Consider the following 7,409-nt stretch of genomic DNA (forward strand, 5'->3'; position numbering starts at 1 on the left):
TTTTAACTTTTGATCCACTTTTTCCAATTACTTTAAATATTCAGGAAGTTCAGTTCTTTAACCTGGAGTTCTTGGGCTGTAAGAAGTTCAGGATTGCCCTTTGGAACCTTAATATAAGATAGGAGATGAGTGAGAGGAAAAAATATGAAATTTTCAGCTGAAAACAAAAGACTACCACATCCGCTATCTTTCCTTCAGAGCACACAGTGACAGAGGCTAGCTTTAGTATTTATGTAATCACATCAGTTAGGTTCAAGGACAATGCAATGTGGAGCAATTATCAATTACTATATGCTACAAAGCTCATGCAAATGCTAATACCATGTCTTACTAATATCTATAATGCTAATATCACACTGGGATAACAGTAGCAAGAGCAATTGTCTCTCTTATCATGCGGTATATTATACTTTGTATCTAGATTCTATCCAATGTCCTTTCCCTGTTCCATCCAAAAATCCCTCAACTTTTTAATTTAATGCCTCTCCCTACAGAGATCTGATACTGAAACTCAGATACAGGATTTTGAACTGAAATGTAATTGGTACTTTGTTTGGTAAATGACTGCCATAGATAGAAATGCTGTTTTTAACCTAATCTGTTTGAAAACATTCCTCCAACAGTTAATAAATTGCTCTTAAGAAGGACAAGTGAATAGAGCAACAGGCACATACCTTTAATTATGTATTACTATCATACTGCAATCAATAACAATTGTTCTCAAGTCAGGTTATTACCTGGAGAAAAACAGCCTATTTTAACCTAATATTACATCGTGCAGTCAAAAGCTTAGCTGCATACTAAAGGGAGCAGTTACCTTGTACACAGCTAAGTTTTCCAACATTCCCAATATAAAAGAAATGACATGTTATATTGTATCTCTGTTGTGCCTAGATTCTTACTTTCCATGAGTCTTGACTTACTGAAATAGAATGAGAGTCAAATTTTAGGGAGAGAAGTCTGAAAGCTGCAGTGTCCAATAGCCTGTTACAGAGAAGAATTCAACTTCTCTGCTCGATATTGGCTCTGACTTTTACATCAGAGACCTAATGCTATCAGATTTCTCCTACAGGAAGGAATTTTATGGAAAATATAATGAATACCTTAGGTCATTCACACCTTCCTCTTTATTCATTAGGAACTTGTTCCCAATTTACCTTCTCTTATTCTAAAGGAAAAAGCAAATTTTCATGGATAGATAGAGAGAAGACCCTGGCTTTGACCTCCTGAAAACTGGAATACTTAAAGAGTAAGCTTAACTTTTCAGGAATATTCAATTGGAATGGCAAGTGGGGAAGCCATAGTTGTTTCTCATATGATTTTCTCATTTGTTGATCAGAAGCCTCTTAAGGGAGGATAAGTTGAAGGATAGAAATAAAAGCAAACATCATTATGAGTCTATTCCCTGAAGTATAAAAGTCCTGTAGGTCCTGTAGGTCTTTTTCCTTCTATTTTACTAGCATTTTTAGGTATTACTAATGATTGTTCAGATTTATTTTCATTCTTATGGAAGCAAACATTTTATAAACTTGTTTTATTATTATTTTTTATTTTTTGGTAATGGACTTCTGCCTTACAAAGACACATTCAGGCTTCAAATGAAAACTGTGCAAACATTTCTTCCTTCAGTAGACAGTCAGTGAAAAGGATTTCCAAGGAATTTTCAAGGATTCTTAGGAATCAGATCATGTTTCATGTTTAAGCACACCTCACTTCTTTAAGGTGGTCATACGCTGCATTGCATGGCAGTAGACAAGAACAGCATAAAGCAATTCAGTGAGAAAAGTTTTCATTCAGCAGTCATACTATTTGAGCACAGTGGCCACAGGAATAAATTAAAGCAATTTACATAGGTACATAGTATGAGATTCCCATTTGTAAAATGGTGCAATATACTACAGAGGATTTTTAGCATGAAAGAAAGGTTATAGAAGCAATTCTGAAACATATAAAGCTGACTGTGTATAATGTTCCCCCCAAAAGAGCCACCTGAGAAAACAAGGCAACTGCAAGCGCTATTGTAAAAAATATGTATATATATTAAAGCAGCATACAAATGGAAAGCCTATTGAGTACTTTGTTCAATATTTACAAAAGAGCTCATGATCCAATTACTTTCAACCAGTAGAACTGTTTCATTGTCTCCCATTATTCTTGAAGTGATTTTTTAAATTTAAGATACACTAAATGCTTCAAAAAAGGATCTTACCCAAGTAGTGAATTCAGATATTACTTAGATTTTGAGTTGTACTTGAAAATTTTCATAAATTTCCTGAAGCAAAATGGGCTTTCCTTCAGCGTAAGAAATAAAAGAACTATATTTATAAAAATAATAAATAATAATAATAAAAAAAAAGAATCAGGAATTCCTACTCATGTTTCATGAATTTTTGTATTCTCCTTACAAACATATTTAACATAGTAGTAGTTATTGACTGCGATTTCTAAAAATGAGCTCAATGGTTTATTTCTTACTGTATTGGTGAAATCCACATGTAATGGTTTCTGCCTGAGATTCTTGTATTCATATTCTTGCTTTTCATATTAAGCGAAGTAGTCTACTTAATCTTGAGATGTTTTCAGAAATTATAACAGATGCATTCAACATAAGCATAAATTCTGTAAGATTCAAACACTTCATAAACATGTTGAAGAAATGCTAAAAAATACTAGAAAAGTATGCCTTTTCTAAAAAAAAAACTTTTGATATATTGTGAAATGGGAATCAAATATACATTTTCCCGTACGTAAGATTTTGTGCTATATTAGGAACTCTATCTTCATGCCAATGAAGATTTGTTCCATTAATTTTTTTTTTTTTTTTTTGTAAAGCAGATTTCTGTCTTTTTAAAATATTTTAATACAGTAAGTGCTTGGAGAGACAACATCATGTAATTTTGTATGCAAAGATATGCAGATTCCATATTCGTCTGGCCAGACCTTAGTTCCACTTGAGCTCCTAATTTTGTACCTCACTAAGACTACAAGGTTCTTGAGGTTGTGGGTTCCCCACCCCCTTCCCATGGAAGAAATCACTTAAGCTCAAACTGAACTTTAAGTTAATGTTTTCACATTTTCATCTTTTTTCCATGCATGTTCCTCTTCTAAGTTTAAGAATCATTTCAATTTGGGATTATCTATGTGCTGAAGTAATGCATCCGTTTCAAGAAGATAAGAGAGGAGCTCACTCATCAGAACAGAACACTGATGTGGTTCTAACCCTCCTTCCGTCATACCCAGCGAGTAAAATTTGGCCTCAGGTGTAATTTACTCATCCACACAAAGACCAAGGCAAGAGAAGACAGGTGGTAGCTATTATGGTCTTTGTGGTAGTCACAGTAAACAGCAACGTAGTTGCCATTTATATTTGAGGTAAACATCAGTCACAAACCAAGAACACACCATCAAGTAACTGAAAAAGATCCGTAGTAGTGCTCAGGACAAGAGAAGCATATTTGAATTACTGGTCTGCATAAAAATAGAGAAAAGCAAAACTAGTAGAATTCAATCAGTCTGATGTGTAAACTAAAACTGCCTTGAGAAAACTAAAACTATAAGCTGAAACTATAATTTAGCAAAATTAATATTCATGTAATCCTGTCATCCTTTATAAAATGCTGAAATTAATATTGCTTGAGAAAATGTTAATCAATATCACAAATTAATACTACTACCTACTGCCACAAGTAAGATCAGCCAAAGGCAGCACCTAAATCTTAATCATGGAACAAAAAAAGCAAGAGCTCTGGAGTGGTTGCCTAGGTAACAACAACAACAATATATGAATACTGCTGTTAACAAGCAGTCAAGTTCACACAGGCAGTACAACTTTGCAAAAGGAAGATTCTGAGAATTTGAGTCTCTACTGAGAATTCTCACATAACAAACTTTTTGAAATGCTACCTAATTACTAACATGTGTTTCAACAAGCAGCAAAAAGTACAGCACTAGAGAAACAGAGCTAGTCATCACACCTTGCACACAAATTTTGCATTGTAATGAGTGGCTGATTTTATAACCCTGTCTTTCACATCCACCAGTAAATAAATACTGATGAGATTGTCACACTGATACATTTATTATCAGCGTCAAATCTATGCACAGGACATGTAAGAAAATATTGGGAGCAGATAGTAATGTTCCCCTGTTTTAACAGGTGGATGGGAATAAGGTACTGACAAAACATAATCAAAATGTAATTTTTTCTTAAAAAAAAAAATAATGCACATCATAGTCTTCTGCAGAACAATTAGGAATATCAGAGAACAGTGACACATTATTACCTTTTTAGCTCAGATATCCTTGGGTCTTCTTTTAATCAATGAATGGTTTTGCTTGTCAAAGGCAAATTGAAAGCTTATGAACAAAAATTGAATTTGCAAATTATCTAACTGCAGCATCCAAGAGTCAGCACTGAAGGATGAACTTAACAAATTACACAGTCAAAGTAGCAGAAAGCATAGTGGTTTTTTTTTGTTTGTTTTGGGTTCTTTTTGTTTTGTTTTGTTTTTTTTTCTCTCTCTAAGCTATATACTGTATGCTGGACGGTATTACAGAAATTTGATAAACTGAAATCATTACTGGCATCTTTCTTATCATCTTTGGCAGTTAGGTATTTGGGATCCAGGATATCAGTACCTGAAAAGAATATATTCTGACACTATAGTCAATAAAGGCTTACCTGTTTAACATTACAGCTGCAGTGAGTGGTCTCTGAGCAGCAGGGACACGCGTTATCTTGGCTGTGCAAGAGGAAAGGCCATTATGATAAGGCACAATCAACCACGCCAGCCTCCTTCGTGTGTTTTCTGTCATCATCCCGAGTTCCATCTCCTCCTAGAATATCTGTCAACCCATTGAGATGGCATTCAGCAAAACAGATCTGACCAAAGTAACAGTCATAGAAACGTACCACCAATTCTACATCTAGATCGAAAACACAAGGCCATAATTTTCAGAGCTCCCACCAGCAGCTGTGCTGACGAGCCCTGAGGCCGTGCTGCCCAGACACAGGTGGCATTTGGCTGCGTGAGGCTGGCAGCGCTCACGGGTGGCTGAGCTCCTTCCAGCCCTCCATCAGATGTCTCAAGGAGGCTTACTGCCATTCGCCCACTGTCTTTTCCGGACAAAATCAAAGTTTTAGGCTTTGTTGATAAGGTTTCCTCCCTGCACAAAGCAGCTGCCTCCTTCGCAGCAGAGAAATTCTCCTCAGGAAGGTCACCTCTGCTCACAGCTGCCACTCTGGCTGAGGATCAGATTTTATGCAGAACTTTGTCTTCATCGCTCTAAAACCTTTTCATACTTTCCTCCCACGAGCTCCTTTTTTTCTCTAACAAACTTCTCTAAATTAAAACTGCAGTGATTTTTTTTCTCCCTTCACGGTTTACCAGCTTCACTCCGTAAGAAACAGCACCATTTTCTGCACCTGACCGCCCCCGTGTGGCCAACAAGTGGCGCGCGGGCGGGAAGTGCCGCACCGGCAGGGCCGTGAGGCGGAGCGGGTCGCGGCGGAAGGTGGTGGGCTGCTGTCTGAGCACCTCCAGCAAAGGTAATCATAGCTGCTTCTGAGGCTCCCTCCTCACAGATGTCGTGACGGTACCCACGTTTCTCTCAGAATGGCCTGGTGTTGTCCCAGGGGTGCTTGATTTCCCATCACAGGTGTTTCCAACGCAAGTGTTGGCTGTGCATGTCACCCGGGGGTGTTGGTGGGGCTTTCTAGAACTGTCTGCCCTTCCAGAAGGTTCCATATGGGGTGGACGCTCACCTCTTTCTACTGACTTCTGCTCTGAAGGATGTTAATAGCAATATTGAGTTAACAACAAGGAAAAAAAAAAACATGACTTTTCAGACCCCACACTTGTGTTACTGTGGGGTGCACCCCAGATGGGATATAAAGCTGTTCATGGACAGATGTGTTAGGGGGCAGTGAATCCGGTGCTTGTTGGCACGTGGTGGGTCCTGTCCCACTGTGCTGCTGCTGGCCAGGGCAAGACAGCTGCTGCTGGTAGTGTTTGGCTGTGGGAAATGTCACCAGATATTTAATGATGTTTAATGAGCCTGTTTGCTCAGTGGGAAATGCCACTGGACTCTTTAGTGCTCGACCCTTTATGTTGCTTCTATTGTGCTTGCCTTGCTTCTTTTAAACTTCCTTTGCAGACTGAGGGAGGAAGTAGTAATTTAATAGAGGAACAGGTGCCAAAATTTATATGTCTTTTGCAAGTACTCATTCAGTCTATAGTACATGTCACTGAGGCAAGTAAAAAAAAAAGTCACAAAAGCCTAAAATATGATAGTACTGCTTTATCTGAGACCTGCACTTAGGGCATAATGATCAGATTTGAAATCCTGTTGCTTTCAACACAAGCACTAGAAAGGTAGGAAGTTTTGGATAAGAGATCTCCGGTTGTAAACGTCTTAGAGCAGCAAAGCTATCCTTTGTAAGTCATGGAAAGCACGCTGCTCTCACTGTTAATGCCATCAGCTCATTTGTCATCAAGGCTTTGTTTCATTTTACAAAAGTCTGTAGCAAAATAATTGAATTAACTTCATTGGTTTTTAAGACAGTCGCTACTGATTTCTAAATATGTGTTGCTCCTACTGATAGGGACCATCAACAAGCTTGGAAACCATGTAAAGCTCTTGACTCTTCAAAACTATGGTAGGAACCTTTGCTCTTTTGCTTTCTATTCAGTACATAAAGACTGGATGCTTTTTTCCTCTGATTTCTCCCTTGGTTCTGTATTTCCTCAGCACGCACCTGTCAAATAGATCATAGAATAATCATTGAATGGCCTGGGTTGAAAAGGACCACAAAGACCCCCTGCTATGTGCAGTGTCACCAACCAGCAGACCAGGCTGCCCAGAGCCACATCCAGCCTGGCCTTGAATGCCTCCAGGGATGGGGCATCCACAGCCTCCTTGGGCAACCTGTTCCAGTGCCTCACCACCCTCCAAGTGAAAAACTTCCTCCTAAAAAAAGATAAAAAAAACGAAGTTTGTAACTATGTCTGATGTTTCCAGGCCTCACAAGGTATTCGATTTCTGGTGTGGAACAGAATTCACTTCAATCGTCATTTTTAATACAACTTTAGCTAATAGCCCTTCTTAATTCTTAAGCCTGTTACATGTATGTGCTAGCAGACTGCCTATCAGCTATGTTTTCGTTTGTCAGTATAACACCCTATCATCGAGGTAAATACAACTCAAATAACTCTACTTCTGATAGAATAGAGAATATCGACTGGAGATGAATGTCTTTCCTGGAATGACATATGAGAGTACGTTAAGTTTGCTGTCTTTTAAAATGAGCCAACATATACTGTGGGTAAGGAGAAAGTAGTAAGGAAAAGAATTTTTAAGTATCGTTTCCTAATTCTTCACTCTAATTGCTAAATCTCATTGCCACTGAG

At 38.0% G+C, this 7,409-nt stretch overlaps 1 long non-coding RNA gene across 1 annotated transcript; it reads right to left on the bottom strand.

Annotated features, from left to right (window-relative positions):
• On the bottom strand, window positions 1-6,861 carry LOC116217253. The gene is made up of 2 exons (XR_004161535.1): window positions 4,682-6,861; window positions 1-107 (listed from the first exon to the last, which is right to left on the bottom strand). It is a non-coding gene; the product is annotated as an uncharacterized LOC116217253 (long non-coding RNA).
• Between the last annotated feature and the right edge of the window lie 548 nt (window positions 6,862-7,409).

This window comes from Meleagris gallopavo, chromosome 16, assembly GCF_000146605.3.
Source record: "Meleagris gallopavo isolate NT-WF06-2002-E0010 breed Aviagen turkey brand Nicholas breeding stock chromosome 16, Turkey_5.1, whole genome shotgun sequence".
Lineage (NCBI taxonomy): Eukaryota > Metazoa > Chordata > Aves > Galliformes > Phasianidae > Meleagris > Meleagris gallopavo.